Consider the following 18,466-nt stretch of genomic DNA (forward strand, 5'->3'; position numbering starts at 1 on the left):
ATACTGTTTCCTGTCCATCCCTAGGACAGATCCCACATCACCACAGAGTTTCCTGTCCATCCCTACGACAGATCCCACAACACCACAGAGATTCCTGTCCATCCCTAGGACAGATCCCACATCACCACAGAGATTCCTGTCCATCCCTACGGCGGATCCCACAACACCACAGAGTTTCCTGTCCATCCCTAGGACAGATCCCACATCACCACACAGTTTCCTATCCATCCCTAGGACAGATCCCACATCACCACAGAGTTTCCTATGCATCCCTAGGGCAGATCCCACATCACCACACAGTTTCCTGTCCATCCCTAGGACAGATCCCACATCACCCCAGAGATTCCTGTCCATCCCTAGGACAGATCCCACATCACCACAGAGTTTCCTATCCATCCCCAGGACAGATCCCACATCACCACAAAGTTTCCTGTCCATCCCTAGGACAGATCCCACATCACCACACAGTTTCCTATCCATCCCTAGGACAGATCCCACATCACCACAGAGTTTCCTATCCATCACTAGGGCAGATCCCACATCACCACAGAGATCCCTGTCCATACCTAGGGCAGATCCCACATCACCACAGAGTTTCCTATCCATCCCTAGGGCAGATCCCACATCACCACACAGTTTCCTATCCATCCCTAGGCCAGATCCCTCATCACCACACAGTTTCCTATCCATCCCTAGGACAGTTCCCACGTCACCACAGAGTTTCCTATCCATCGATAGGGGCAGTATTACATTCACTGCAGAGTTTCCTATCCATCCCTACGTCAGATCACACTTCACCACAAAGTTTCCTGTGCATCGCCAAGGCAGATCTCACATCACCACAGAGTTTCCTGTGCATCCCTAGGACAGATCCCACATCACCACATAGTTTCCTGTCCATCCCTACGACAGATCCCACAACACCACAGAGATTCCAGTCCATCCCTAGGACAGATCCCACATCACCACAGAGATTCCTGTCCATCCCTACAGCGGATCCCACAACACCACAGTGTTTCCTGTCCATCCCTAGGTCAGATCCCACAAGAACACAGAGTTTCCTGTCCATCACCAGGACAGATCCGACATCACCACAATATTTCCTGTCCATCCCTAGGGCAGTTCCAACATCACCACATCGTTTCCTGTCCATCCGCAGGGCAGATCCCCCATTACCACAGGGTTTCCTGTCCATCCCTAGGACAGATCCCACAACACCACAGAGATTCCAGTCCATCACCAGGGCATATCCCACCTCACCACAGAGTTTCCTGTCCATCACCAGGGCAGATCCCACCTCACCACTGAGTTTCCTGTCCATCCCTAGGGCAGATCCCGCAACACCACTGAGTTTCCTGTCCATCACCAGGGCAGATCTCACATCACAAGAGAGTTTCCTGTCCATCCTTAGAACAGATCCCACATCACCACAGGGTTTCCTGTCCATCACCAGGGCAGATCTCACATCACAAGAGAGTTTCCTGTCCATCCTTAGAACAGATCCCACATCACCACAGAGTTTCCTGTCCATCCCAAGGACAGATCCCACATCACCACTGAGTGTCCTGTCCTTCAACAGGACAGATCCCACAACACCACAAAGTTTCCTATCCATCCCTAGGGCAGATCCCACATTATCACAGCGTTTCCTGTTCATCCCAAGGACAGATCCCACATCACCACTGAGTGTCCTGTCCTTCAACAGGACAGATCCCACAACACCACAGAGTTTCCTATCCATCCCTAGGGCAGATCCCACATTATCACAGAGATTCCTGTCCATACCTAGGGCAGATCCCACATCAGCACAGAGTTTCCTGTCCATCCCTAGGGCAGATCCCAAAGCACCACACAGTTTCCTATCCATCCGTAGGGCAGATCCCACATCACCACAGCGTTTCCTCTCCATCCTAAGGACAGATCCCACATCACCACTGAGTGTCCTGTCCTTCAACAGGACAGATCCCAGAACACCACAGAGTTACCTATCCATCCCTAGTGCAGATCCCACATCACCACAGAGTTTCCTGTGCATCCCTAAGGCAGATCCCACAACACCACAGAGATTCCTATCCATCCCTAAGGCAGATCCCACATCACCACAGAGATTCCTGTTCATACCTAGGGCAGATCCCACATCACCACAGAGTTTCCTGTCCATCGCTAGGGCAGATCCCACATCACCACAGAGTTTCCTATCCATCGATAGGGGCAGTCTTACATTCACTGCAGAGTTTCCTATCCATCCCTAGGGCAGATCCCACAACACCACAGAGTTTCCTATCCATCCCTAGGGCAGATCCCACATCACCACAGAGTTTCCTGTCCATCCCTAGGGCAGATCCCAAAGCACCACACAGTTTCCTATCCATCCCTAGGGCAGATCCCACATCACCACAGCCTTTCCTGTCCATCCCAAGGACAGATCCCACATCACCACTGAGTGTCCTGTCCTTCAACAGGACAGATCCCCCATCACAACAGAGATCCTGTCCATCCCTAGGACAGTTCCCACATCACCACAGATTTTCCTGTACATCCCTAGGACAGATCCCACATCACCACACTGTTTCCTGTCCATGCATAGGACAGATCCCACATCACCACAGAGATTCCTGTCCATCCCTAGGACAGATCCCACATCACCAGAGAAATTCCTGTCCATCCCTAGGACAGATCCCACATCACCACAGTGTTTTTCTGTCCATCCCAAGGACAGATCCCACATCACCAGTGAGTGTCCTGTCCTTCAACAGGACAGATCCCACAACACCACAGAGTTTCCTATCCATCCCTAGGGCAGATCCCACATCACCACAGAGTTTCCTGTCCATCCCTAGGGCAGATCCCAAAGCACCACACAGTTTCCTATCCATCCCTAGGGCAGATCCCACATCACCACAGCCTTTCCTGTCCATCCCAAGGACAGATCCCACATCACCACTGAGTGTCCTGTCCTTCAACAGGACAGATCCCCCATCACCACAGAGATCCTGTCCATCCCTAGGACAGTTCCCACATCACCACAGATTTTCCTGTACATCCCTAGGACAGATCCCACATCACCACACTGTTTCCTGTCCATGCATAGGACAGATCCCACATCACCACAGAGATTCCTGTCCATCCCTAGGACAGATCCCACATCACCAGAGAAATTCCTGTCCATCCCTAGGACAGATCCCACATCACCACAGAGTTTCCTGTCCAACCCTAGGGCAGCTCCCACATCACAACAGAGATCCTGTCCATCCCTAGGACAGTTCCCACATCACCACAGAGTTTCCCGTACATCCCTAGGACAGATCCCAGATCACCATACTGTTCCCTGTCCATCCCTAGGACAGATCCCACATCACCACAGAGTTTCCTGTCCATCCCTACGACAGATCCCACAACACCACAGAGATTCCTGTCCATCCCTAGGACAGATCCCACATCACCACAGAGATTCCTGTCCATCCCTACGGCGGATCCCACAACACCACAGAGTTTCCTGTCCATCCCTAGGACAGATCCCACATCACCACACAGTTTCCTATCCATCCCTAGGACAGATCCCACATCACCACAGAGTTTCCTATGCATCCCTAGGGCAGATCCCACATCACCACACAGTTTCCTGTCCATCCCTAGGACAGATCCCACATCACCCCAGAGATTCCTGTCCATCCCTAGGACAGATCCCACATCACCACAGAGTTTCCTATCCATCCCCAGGACAGATCCCACATCACCACAAAGTTTCCTGTCCATCCCTAGGACAGATCCCACATCACCACACAGTTTCCTATCCATCCCTAGGACAGATCCCACATCACCACAGAGTTTCCTATCCATCACTAGGGCAGATCCCACATCACCACAGAGATCCCTGTCCATACCTAGGGCAGATCCCACATCACCACAGAGTTTCCTATCCATCCCTAGGGCAGATCCCACATCACCACACAGTTTCCTATCCATCCCTAGGCCAGATCCCTCATCACCACACAGTTTCCTATCCATCCCTAGGACAGTTCCCACGTCACCACAGAGTTTCCTATCCATCGATAGGGGCAGTCTTACATTCACTGCAGAGTTTCCTATCCATCCCTACGTCAGATCACACTTCACCACAAAGTTTCCTGTGCATCGCCAAGGCAGATCTCACATCACCACAGAGTTTCCTGTGCATCCCTAGGACAGATCCCACATCACCACATAGTTTCCTGTCCATCCCTACGACAGATCCCACAACACCACAGAGATTCCAGTCCATCCCTAGGACAGATCCCACATCACCACAGAGATTCCTGTCCATCCCTACAGCGGATCCCACAACACCACAGTGTTTCCTGTCCATCCCTAGGTCAGATCCCACAAGAACACAGAGTTTCCTGTCCATCACCAGGACAGATCCGACATCACCACAATATTTCCTGTCCATCCCTAGGGCAGTTCCAACATCACCACATCGTTTCCTGTCCATCCGCAGGGCAGATCCCCCATTACCACAGGGTTTCCTGTCCATCCCTAGGACAGATCCCACAACACCACAGAGATTCCAGTCCATCACCAGGGCATATCCCACCTCACCACAGAGTTTCCTGTCCATCACCAGGGCAGATCCCACCTCACCACTGAGTTTCCTGTCCATCCCTAGGGCAGTTCCCGCAACACCTCTGAGTTTCCTGTCCATCACCAGGGCAGATCTCACATCACAAGAGAGTTTCCTGTCCATCCTTAGAACAGATCCCACATCACCACAGGGTTTCCTGTCCATCACCAGGGCAGATCTCACATCACAAGAGAGTTTCCTGTCCATCCTTAGAACAGATCCCACATCACCACAGAGTTTCCTGTCCATCCCAAGGACAGATCCCACATCACCACTGAGTGTCCTGTCCTTCAACAGGACAGATCCCACAACACCACAGAGTTTCCTATCCATCCCTAGGGCAGATCCCACATTATCACAGCGTTTCCTGTCCATCCCAAGGACAGATCCCACATCACCACTGAGTGTCCTGTCCTTCAACAGGACAGATCCCACAACACCACAGAGTTTCCTATCCATCCCTAGGGCAGATCCCACATTATCACAGAGATTCCTGTCCATACCTAGGGCAGATCCCACATCAGCACAGAGTTTCCTGTCCATCCCTAGGGCAGATCCCAAAGCACCACACAGTTTCCTATCCATCCGTAGGGCAGATCCCACATCACCACAGCGTTTCCTCTCCATCCTAAGGACAGATCCCACATCACCACTGAGTGTCCTGTCCTTCAACAGGACAGATCCCAGAACACCACAGAGTTACCTATCCATCCCTAGTGCAGATCCCACATCACCACAGAGTTTCCTGTGCATCCCTAGGGCAGATCCCACAACACCACAGAGATTCCTATCCATCCCTAAGGCAGATCCCACATCACCACAGAGATTCCTGTTCATACCTAGGGCAGATCCCACATCACCACAGAGTTTCCTGTCCATCGCTAGGGCAGATCCCACATCACCACAGAGTTTCCTATCCATCGATAGGGGCAGTCTTACATTCACTGCAGAGTTTCCTATCCATCCCTAGGTCAGATCCCACATCACCACAGTGTTTCCTGTCCATCCCAAGGACAGATCCCACATCACCACTGAGTGTCCTGTCCTTCAACAGGACAGATCCCACAACACCACAGAGTTTCCTATCCATACCCAGGGCAGATCCCACATCACCACAGAGTTTCCTGTCCATCCCTAGGGCAGATCCCACATCACCACAAAGTTTCCTGTGCAGCACCAGGGCATATTCCACATCACTGCAGAGCTTCCTGTCCATCACCAGGACAGATCCCAAATCATCAAAGAGTTTCCTGTCCATCACCAGGCAGATCTCACATCACAAGAGAGTTTCCTATCCATCCCTAGGGCAGATCCCACATCACCACAGAGATTCCTGTCCATATGCTCGGGCAGATCCCACATCACTACAGAGTTGCCGGTCCATACGTAGGGCAGATCCCGCATCACCACAGTGTTTCCTGTCCATCCCAAGGACAGATCCCACATCACCACAGAGTTTCCTATCCATCGATAGGGGCAGTCTTACATTCACTGCAGAGTTTCCTATCCATCCCTAGGTCAGATCCCACATCACCACAAAGTTTCCTATCCATCCATAGGGCAGATCCCACAACACCACAGAGATTCCTATCCATCCCTAAGGCAGATCCCACATCACCACAGAGATTCCTGTCCATACCTAGGGCAGATCCCACATCACCACAGAGTTTCCTGTCCATCGCTAGGGCAGATCCCACATCACCACAGAGTTTCCTATCCATCGATAGGGGCAGTCTTACATTCACTGCAGAGTTTCCTATCCATCCCTAGGTCAGATCCCACATCACCACAGTGTTTCCTGTCCATCCCAAGGACAGATCCCACATCACCACTGAGTGTCCTGTCCTTCAACAGGACAGATCCCTCAACACCACAGAGTTTCCTACCAATACCCAGGGCAGATCCCACATCACCACAGAGTTTCCTGTCCATCCCTAGGGCAGATCCCAAGGCACCACACAGTTTCCTGTCCATCCCTAGGACAGATCCCACATCACCACAGAGTTTCCTGTGCAGCACCAGGGCATATCCCACATCACTGCAGAGCTTCCTGTCCATCACCAGGACAGATCCCAAATCATCAAAGAGTTTCCTGTCCATCACCAGGCAGATCTCACATCACAAGAGAGTTTCCTGTCCATCCTTAGAACAGATCCCACATCACCACAGAGTTTCCTGTCCATCACCAGGCAGATCTCACATCACAAGAGAGTTTCCTGTCCATCCTTAGAACAGGTCCCACATCACCACAGAGTTTCCTGTCCATCACCAGGGCAGATCTCACATCACAAGAGAGTTTCCTGTCCATCCTTAGAACAGATCCCACATCACCACAGAGTTTCCTGTCCATCCCTAGGGCAGATCCCACATCACCACAGAGTTTCCTGTCCATCCCTAGGACAGATCCCACATCACTACAGAGTTGCCGGTCCATACGTAGGGCAGATCCCACATCACCACAGTGTTTCCTGTCCATCCCAAGGACAGATCCCACATCACCACAGAGTTTCCTATCCATCGATAGGGGCAGTCTTACATTCACTGCAGAGTTTCCTGTCCATCCCTAGGACAGATCCCACATCACTACAGAGTTGCCGGTCCATACGTAGGGCAGATCCCACATCACCACAGTGTTTCCTGTCCATCCCAAGGACAGATCCCACATCACCACTGAGTGTCCTGTCCTTCAACAGGACAGATCCCACAACACCACAGAGTTTCCTATCCATCCCTAGGGCAGATCCCACATCACCACAGAGATTCCTGTCCATACCTAGGGCAGATCGCACATCACCACAGAGTTTCCTGTCCATCCCTAGGGCAGATCCCAAAGCACCACACAGTTTCCTATCCATCCCTAGGGCAGATCCCACATCACTACAGAGATTCCTGTCCATATGCTCGGGCAGATCCCACATCACCACAGAGTTTCCTGTCCATCCCTAGGGCAGATCCCACATCACCACAGAGTTTCTGATCCATCCCTAGGACAGATCCCACATCACCACAGAGTTTCCTATCCATCGATAGGGGCAGTCTTACATTCACTGCAGAGTTTCCTATCCATCCCTAGGTCAGATCCCACATCACCACAAAGTTTCCTGTGCATCCCAAGGGCAGATCTCACATCACCACAGAGTTTCCTGTCCATACCTACGACAGATCCCACAACACCACAGAGTTTCCTATCCATCCCTAGGGCAGATCCCACATCACCACAGAGATTCCTGTCCATACCTAGGGCAGATCCCACATCACCACAGAGTTTCCTGTCCATCCCTAGGGCAGATCCCAAAGCACCACACAGTTTCCTATCCATCCCTAGGGCAGATCCCACATCACCACAGCGTTTCCTGTCCATCCCAAGGACAGATCCCACATCACCACTGAGTGTCCTGTCCTTCAACAGGACAGATCCCACAACACCACAGAGTTTCCTATCCATCCCTAGGGCAGATCCCACATCATCACAGAGATTCCTGTCAATACCTAGGGCAGATCCCACATCAGCACAGAGTTTCCTGTCCATCCCTAGGGCAGATCCCAAAGCACCACACAGTTTCCTATCCATCCCTAGGGCAGATCCCACATCACCACAGCGTTTCCTCTCCATCCCAAGGACAGATCCCACATCACCACTGAGTGACCTGTCCTTCAACAGGACAGATCCCAGAACACCACAGAGTTTCCTATCCATCCCTAGTGCAGATCCCACATCACCACAGAGTTTCCTATCCATCCATAGGGCAGATCCCACAACACCACAGAGATTCCTATCCATCCCTAAGGCAGATCCCACATCACCACAGAGATTCCTGTCCATACCTAGGGCAGATCCCACATCACCACAGAGTTTCCTGTCCATCGCTAGGGCAGATCCCACATCACCACAGAGTTTCCTATCCATCGATAGGGGCAGTCTTACATTCACTGCAGAGTTTCCTATCCATCCCTAGGTCAGATCCCACATCACCACAGTGTTTCCTGTCCATCCCAAGGACAGATCCCACATCACCACTGAGTGTCCTGTCCTTCAACAGGACAGATCCCACAACACCACAGAGTTTCCTATCCATACCCAGGGCAGATCCCACATCACCACAGAGTTTCCTGTCCATCCCTAGGGCAGATCCCAAGGCACCACACAGTTTCCTGTCCATCCCTAGGACAGATCCCACATCACCACAGAGTTTCCTGTGCAGCACCAGGGCATATCCCACATCACTGCAGAGCTTCCTGTCCATCACCAGGACAGATCCCACATCATCAAAGAGTTTCCTGTCCATCACCAGGCAGATCTCACATCACAAGAGAGTTTCCTGTCCATCCTTAGAACAGATCCCACATCACCACAGAGTTTCCTGTCCATCCTTAGAACAGGTCCCACATCACCACAGAGTTTCCTGTCCATCACCAGGGCAGATCTCACATCACAAGAGAGTTTCCTGTCCATCCTTAGAACAGATCCCACATCACCACAGAGTTTCCTGTCCATCACCAGGGCAGATCTCACATCACAAGAGAGTTTCCTGTCCATCACCAGGGCAGATCTCACATCACCACAGAGTTTCCTGTCCATCACCAGGGCAGATCTCTCATCACAAGAGAGTTTCCTGTCCATTCTTAGAACAGATCCCACATCACCACAGAGTTTCCTGTCCATCACCAGGCAGATCTCACATCACAAGAGAGTTTCCTGTCCATCCTTAGAACAGGTCCCACATCACCACAGAGTTTCCTGTCCATCACCAGGGCAGATCTCACATCACAAGAGAGTTTCCTGTCCATCCTTAGAACAGATCCCACATCACCACAGAGTTTCCTGTCCATCACCAGGGCAGATCTCACATCACAAGAGAGTTTCCTGTCCATCCTTAGAACAGATCCCACATCACCACAGAGTTTCCTGTCCATCCCTAGGGCAGATCTCACATCACCACAGAGTTTCCTGTCCATCCCTAGGACAGATCCCACATCACTACAGAGTTGCCGGTCCATACGTAGGGCAGATCCCACATCACCACAGTGTTTCCTGTCCATCCCAAGGACAGATCCCACATCACCACAGAGTTTCCTATCCATCGATAGGGGCAGTCTTACATTCACTGCAGAGTTTCCTATCCATCCCTAGGTCAGATCCCACATCACCACAAAGTTTCCTGTGCATCCCAAGGGCAGATCTCACATCACCGCAGAGTTTCCTGTCCATACCTACGACAGATCCCACAACACCACAGAGTTTCCTGTCCATCCCTAGGACAGATCCCACATCACTACAGAGTTGCCGGTCCATACGTAGGGCAGATCCCACATCACCACAGTGTTTTTCTGTCCATCCCAAGGACAGATCCCACATCACCACTGAGTGTCCTGTCCTTCAACAGGACAGATCCCACAACACCACAGAGTTTCCTATCCATCCCTAGTGCAGATCACACATCACCACAGAGTTTCCTGTGCATCCCTAGGGCAGATCCCACAACACCACAGAGATTCCTATCCATCCCTAGGGCAGATCCCACATCACCACAGAGTTTCCTGTCCATCCCTAGGGCAGATCCCACATCCCCACAGTTTATCCTGTCCATCCCTAGGGCAGATCCCACATCACCACAGAGTTTCCTATCCATCGATAGGGGCAGTCTTACATTCAATGCAGAGTTTCCTATCCATCCCTAGGTCAGATCCCACATCACCACAAAGTTTCCTGTGCATCCCAAGGGCAGATCTCACATCACCACAGAGTTTCCTGTCCATACCTACAACAGATCCCACAACACCACAGAGTTTCCTGTCCATCCCTAGGACAGATCCCACATCACTACAGAGTTGCCGGTCCATACGTAGGGCAGATCCCACATCACCACAGTGTTTCCTGTCCATCCCAAGGACAGATCCCACATCACCACTGAGTGTTCTGTCCTTCAACAGGACAGATCCCACAACACCACAGAGTTTCCTATCCATCCCTAGGGCAGATCCCACATCACCACAGAGATTCCTGTCCATACCTAGGGCAGATCCCACATCACCACAGAGTTTCCTGTCCATCCCTAGGGCAGATCCCAAAGCACCACACAGTTTCCTATCCATCCCTAGGGCAGATCCCACATCACCACAGCGTTTCCTGTCCATCCCAAGGACAGAACCCACATCACCACTGAGTGTCCTGTCCTTCAACAGGACAGATCCCACAACACCACTGAGTTTCCTATCCATCCCCAGTGCAGATCCCACATCACCACAGAGTTTCCTGTGCATCCCTAGGGCAGATCCCACAACACCACAGAGATTCCTATCCATCCCTAAGGCAGATCCCACATCACCACAGAGATTCCTGTCCATACCTAGGGCAGATCCCACATCACCACAGAGTTTCCTGTCCATCGCTAGGGCAGATCCCACATCACCACAGAGTTTCCTATCCATCGATAGGGGCGGTCTTACATTCACTGCAGAGTTTCCTATCCATCCCTAGGTAAGATCCCACATCACCACAAAGTTTCCTGTGCATCCCTAGGGGAGATCTCACATCACCACAGAGTTTCCTGTCCATACCTACGACAGATCCCACAGCACCACAGAGTTTCCTGTCCATCCCTAGGACAGATCCCACATCACTACAGAGTTGCCGGTCCATACGTAGGGCAGATCCCACATCACCACAGTGTTTCCTGTCCATCCCAAGGACAGATCCCACATCACCACTGAGTGTCCTGTCCTTCAACAGGACAGATCCCACAACACCACAGAGTTTCCTATCCATCCCTAGGGCAGATCCCAAGGCACCACACAGTTTCCTGTCCAGCCCTAGGACAGATCCCACATCACCACAGAGTTTCCTGTGCAGCACCAGGGCATATCCCACATCACTGCAGAGCTTCCTGTCCATCACCAGGACAGATCCCACATCATCAAAGAGTTTCCTGCCCATCACTAGGCAGATCTCACATCACAAGAGAGTTTCCTGTCCATCCTTAGAACATGTCCCACATCACCACAGAGTTTCCTGTCCATCACCAGGGCAGATCTCACATCACAAGAGAGTTTCCTGTCCATCCTTAGAACAGATCCCACATCACCACAGGGTTTCCTGTCCATCACCAGGGCAGATCTCACATCACAAGAGAGTTTCCTGTCCATCCTTAGAACAGATCCCACATCACCTCAGAGTTTCCTGTCCATACCTAGGGCAGATCCCACATCACAACAGAGATCCTGTCCATCCCTAGGACAGTTCCCACATCACCACAGAGTTTCCTGTCCATCCTTAGAAAAGATCCCACATCACCACAGAGTTTCCTGTCCATCCCTAGGGCAGATCCCACATCACAACAGTGTTTCCTGTTCATCACCAGGGCAGATCCCACATCGCCAGAGTGTTTCCTGTCCATCCCTAGGACAGATCCCACATCACCACAGAGTTTTCTGTCCATCACCAGGACAGATCCCCCATCACCACAGAGATCCTGTCCATCTCTAGGACAGTTCCCACATCACCACAGATTTTCCTGTACATCCCTAGGACAGATCCCACATCACCACACTGTTTCCTGTCCATCCATAGGACAGATCCCACATCACCACAGAGATTCCTGTCCATGCCTAGGACAGATCCCACATCACCACAGAAATTCCTGTCCATCCCTAGGACAGATCCCACATTACCACAGAGTTTCCTGTCCATCCCTAGGGCAGCTCCCACATCACAACAGAGATCCTGTCCATCCCTAGGACAGTTCCCACATCACCACAGAGTTTCCCGTACATCCCTAGGACAGATCCCAGATCACCATACTGTTTCCTGACCATCCATATGACAGATCCCACATCACCACAGAGTTTCCTGTCCATCCCTACGACAGATCCCACAACACCACAGAGATTCCTGTCCATCCCTAGGACAGATCCCACATCACCACAGAGATTCCTGTCCATCCCTACGGCGGATCCCACAACACCACAGAGTTTCCTGTCCATCCCTAGGACAGATCCCACATCACCACACAGTTTCCTATCCATCCCTAGGACAGATCCCACATCACCACAGAGTTTCCTATCCATCCCTAGGGCAGATCCCACATCACCACACAGTTTCCTGTCCATCACTAGGACAGATCCCACATCACCCCAGAGATTCCTGTCCATCCCTAGGACAGATCCCACATCACCACAGAGTTTCCTATCCATCCCCAGGACAGATCCCACATCACCACAAAGTTTCCTGTCCATCCCTAGGACAGATCCCACATCACCACACAGTTTCCTATCCATCCCTAGGACAGATCCCACATCACCACAGAGTTTCCTATCCATCACTAGGGCAGATCCCACATCACCACAGAGATTCCTGTCCATACCTAGGGCAGATCCCACATCACCACAGAGTTTCCTATCCATCCCTAGGGCAGATCCCACATCACCACACAGTTTCCTATCCATCCCTAGGCCAGATCCCTCATCACCACACAGTTTCCTATCCATCCCTAGGACAGATCCCACGTCACCACAGAGATTCCTATCCATCCCTAAGGCAGATCCCACATCACCACAGAGATTCCTGTCCATACCTAGGGCAGATCCCACATCACCACAGAGTTTCCTGTCCATCGCTAGGGCAGATCCCACATCACCACAGAGTTTCCTATCCATCGATAGGGGCGGTCTTACATTCACTGCAGAGTTTCCTATCCATCCCTAGGTAAGATCCCACATCACCACAAAGTTTCCTGTGCATCCCTAGGGGAGATCTCACATCACCACAGAGTTTCCTGTCCATACCTACGACAGATCCCACAGCACCACAGAGTTTCCTGTCCATCCCTAGGACAGATCCCACATCACTACAGAGTTGCCGGTCCATACGTAGGGCAGATCCCACATCACCACAGTGTTTCCTGTCCATCCCAAGGACAGATCCCACATCACCACTGAGTGTCCTGTCCTTCAACAGGACAGATCCCACAACACCACAGAGTTTCCTATCCATCCCTAGGGCAGATCCCAAGGCACCACACAGTTTCCTGTCCAGCCCTAGGACAGATCCCACATCACCACAGAGTTTCCTGTGCAGCACCAGGGCATATCCCACATCACTGCAGAGCTTCCTGTCCATCACCAGGACAGATCCCACATCATCAAAGAGTTTCCTGCCCATCACTAGGCAGATCTCACATCACAAGAGAGTTTCCTGTCCATCCTTAGAACATGTCCCACATCACCACAGAGTTTCCTGTCCATCACCAGGGCAGATCTCACATCACAAGAGAGTTTCCTGTCCATCCTTAGAACAGATCCCAAGGCACCACACAGTTTCCTGTCCATCCCTAGGACAGATCCCACATCACCACAGAGTTTCCTGTCCATCACCAGGCAGATCTCACATCACAAGAGAGTTTCCTGTCCATCCTTAGAACATGTCCCACATCACCACAGAGATTCCTGTACATACCTAGGGCAGATCCCACATCACCACAGAGTTTCCTGTCCATCCCTAGGGCAGATCCCAAGGCACCACACAGTTTCCTGTCCATCCCTAGGACAGATCCCACATCACCACAGAGTTTCCTGTGCAGCACCAGGACAGATCCCACATCATCAAAGAGTTTCCTGTCCATCACCAGGGCAGATCTCACATCACAAGACAGTTTCCTGTCCATCCTTAGAACATGTCCCACATCACCACAGAGTTTCCTGTCCATCACCAGGGCAGATCTCACATCACAAGAGAGTTTCCTGTCCATCCTTAGAACAGATCCCACATCACCACAGGGTTTCCTGTCCATCACCAGGGCAGATCTCACATCACAAGAGAGTTTCCTGTCCATCCTTAGAACAGATCCCACATCACCTCAGAGTTTCCTGTCCATACCTAGGGCAGATCCCACATCACAACAGAGATCCTGTCCATCCCTAGGACAGTTCCCACATCACCACAGAGTTTCCTGTCCATCCTTAGAAAAGATCCCACATCACCACAGAGTTTCCTGTCCATCCCTAGGGCAGATCCCACATCACAACAGAGATCCTGTCCATCCCTAGGACAGTTCCCACATCACCACAGAGTTTCCTATCCATCACTAGGGCAGATCCCACATCACCACAGAGATTCCTGTCCATACCTAGGGCAGATCCCACATCACCACAGAGTTTCCTATCCATCCCTAGGGCAGATCCCACATCACCACACAGTTTCCTATCCATCCCTAGGCCAGATCCCTCATCACCACACAGTTTCCTATCCATCCCTAGGACAGATCCCACGTCACCACAGAGTTTCCTATCCATCGATAGGGGCAGTCTTACATTCACTGCAGAGTTTCCTATCCATCCCTAGGACAGATCCCACATCACCACACAGTTTCCTGTCCATCCCTAGGACAGATCCCACATCACCCCAGAGATTCCTGTCCATCCCTAGGACAGATCCCACATCACCACAGAGTTTCCTATCCATCCCCAGGACAGATCCCACATCACCACAAAGTTTCCTGTCCATCCCTAGGACAGATCCCACATCACCACACAGTTTCCTATCCATCCCTAGGACAGATCCCACATCACCACAGAGTTTCCTATCCATCACTAGGGCAGATCCCACATCACCACAGAGATTCCTGTCCATACCTAGGGCAGATCCCACATCACCACAGAGTTTCCTATCCATCCCTAGGGCAGATCCCACATCACCACACAGTTTCCTATCCATCCCTAGGCCAGATCCCTCATCACCACACAGTTTCCTATCCATCCCTAGGACAGATCCCACGTCACCACAGAGTTTCCTATCCATCGATAGGGGCAGTCTTACATTCACTGCAGAGTTTCCTATCCATCCCTAGGACAGATCCCACATCACCACATAGTTTCCTGTCCATCCCTACGACAGATCCCACAACACCACAGAGATTCCAGTCCATCCCTAGGACAGATCCCACATCACCACAGAGATTCCTGTCCATCCCTACAGCGGATCCCACAACACCACAGTGTTTCCTGTCCATCCCTAGGTCAGATCCCAGAAGAACACAGAGTTTCCTGTCCATCACCAGGACAGATCCGACATCACCACAATATTTCCTGTCCATCCCTAGGGCAGATTCCACATCACCACAGAGTTTCCTGTCCATCACCAGGGCAGTTCCAACATCACCACATCGTTTCCTGTCCATCCGCAGGGCAGATCCCCCATTACCACAGGGTTTCCTGTCCATCCCTAGGACAGATCCCACATCACCGCGGAGTTTCCTATCCATCCCTAGGTCAGATCCCACATCACCACAGAGTTTCCTGTGCATCGCTAGGGCAGATCCCACATCACCACAGTGTTTCCTGTCCATCCCAAGGACAGATCCCACATCACCACTGAGTGTCCTGTCCTTCAACAGGACAGATCCCACAACACCACAGAGATTCCAGTCCATCACCAGGGCATATCCCACCTCACCACAGAGTTTCCTGTCCATCACCAGGGCAGATCCCACCTCACCACTGAGTTTCCTGTCCATCCCTAGGGCAGATCCCGCAACACCACAGAGTTTCCTGTCCATCCCTAGTTCAGATTCCACATCACCACAGAGTTTCCTGTCCATCACCAGGGCAGATCTCACATCACAAGAGAGTTTCCTGTCCATCCTTAGATCATGTCCCACATCACCACAGAGTTTCCTGTCCATCACCAGGGCAGATCTCACATCACAAGAGAGTTTCCTGTCCATCCTTAGAACAGATCCCACATCACCACAGGGTTTCCTGTCCATCACCAGGGCAGATCTCACATCACAAGAGAGTTTCCTGTCCATCCTTAGAACAGATCGCACATCACCACAGAGTTTCCTGTCCATACCTAGGGCAGATCCCACATCACAACAGAGATCCTGTCCATCCCTAGGACAGTTCCCACATCACCACAGAGTTTCCTATCCATCACTAGGGCAGATCCCACATCACCTCAGAGATTCCTGTCCATACCTAGGGCAGATCCCACATCACCACAGAGTTTCCTATCCATCCCTAGGGCAGATCCCACATCACCACACAGTTTCCTATCCATCCCTAGGCCAGATCCCTCATCACCACACAGTTTCCTATCCATCCCTAGGACAGATCCCACGTCACCACAGAGTTTCCTATCCATCGATAGGGGCAGTCTTACATTCACTGCAGAGTTTCCTATCCATCCCTAGGACAGATCCCACATCACCACATAGTTTCCTGTCCATCCCTACGACAGATCCCACAGCACCACAGAGTTTCCTGTCCATCCCTAGGACAGATCCCACATCACTACAGAGTTGCCGGTCCATACGTAGGGCAGATCCCACATCACCACAGTGTTTCCTGTCCATCCCAAGGACAGATCCCACATCACCACTGAGTGTCCTGTCCTTCAACAGGACAGATCCCACAACACCACAGAGTTTCCTATCCATCCCTAGGGCAGATCCCAAGGCACCACACAGTTTCCTGTCCAGCCCTAGGACAGATCCCACATCACCACAGAGTTTCCTGTGCAGCACCAGGGCATATCCCACATCACTGCAGAGCTTCCTGTCCATCACCAGGACAGATCCCACATCATCAAAGAGTTTCCTGCCCATCACTAGGCAGATCTCACATCACAAGAGAGTTTCCTGTCCATCCTTAGAACATGTCCCACATCACCACAGAGTTTCCTGTCCATCACCAGGGCAGATCTCACATCACAAGAGAGTTTCCTGTCCATCCTTAGAACAGATCCCAAGGCACCACACAGTTTCCTGTCCATCCCTAGGACAGATCCCACATCACCACAGAGTTTCCTGTCCATCACTAGGCAGATCTCACATCACAAGAGAGTTTCCTGTCCATCCTTAGAACATGTCCCACATCACCACAGAGTTTCCTGTCCATCACCAGGGCAGATCTCACATCACAAGAGAGTTTCCTGTCCATCCTTAGAACAGATCCCAAGGCACCACACAGTTTCCTGTCCATCCCTAGGACAGATCCCACATCACCACAGAGTTTCCTGTCCATCACCAGGCAGATCTCACATCACAAGAGAGTTTCCTGTCCATCCTTAGAACATGTCCCACATCACCACAGAGATTCCTGTACATACCTAGGGCAGATCCCACATCACCACAGAGTTTCCTGTCCATCCCTAGGGCAGATCCCAAGGCACCACACAGTTTCCTGTCCATCCCTAGGACAGATCCCACATCACCACAGAGTTTCCTGTGCAGCACCAGGACAGATCCCACATCATCAAAGAGTTTCCTGTCCATCACCAGGGCAGATCTCACATCACAAGACAGTTTCCTGTCCATCCTTAGAACATGTCCCACATCACCACAGAGTTTCCTGTCCATCACCAGGGCAGATCTCACATCACAAGAGAGTTTCCTGTCCATCCTTAGAACAGATCCCACATCACCACAGGGTTTCCTGTCCATCACCAGGGCAGATCTCACATCACAAGAGAGTTTCCTGTCCATCCTTAGAACAGATCCCACATCACCTCAGAGTTTCCTGTCCATACCTAGGGCAGATCCCACATCACAACAGAGATCCTGTCCATCCCTAGGACAGTTCCCACATCACCACAGAGTTTCCTGTCCATCCTTAGAAAAGATCCCACATCACCACAGAGTTTCCTGTCCATCCGCAGGGCAGATCCCCCATTACCACAGGGTTTCCTGTCCATCCCTAGGACAGATCCCACATCACCGCGGAGTTTCCTATCCATCCCTAGGTCAGATCCCACATCACCACAGAGTTTCCTGTGCATCGCTAGGGCAGATCCCACATCACCACAGTGTTTCCTGTCCATCCCAAGGACAGATCCCACATCACCACTGAGTGTCCTGTCCTTCAACAGGACAG

Source organism: Hemitrygon akajei, chromosome 10, assembly GCF_048418815.1.
Source record: "Hemitrygon akajei chromosome 10, sHemAka1.3, whole genome shotgun sequence".
NCBI classification, from domain to species: domain Eukaryota; kingdom Metazoa; phylum Chordata; class Chondrichthyes; order Myliobatiformes; family Dasyatidae; genus Hemitrygon; species Hemitrygon akajei.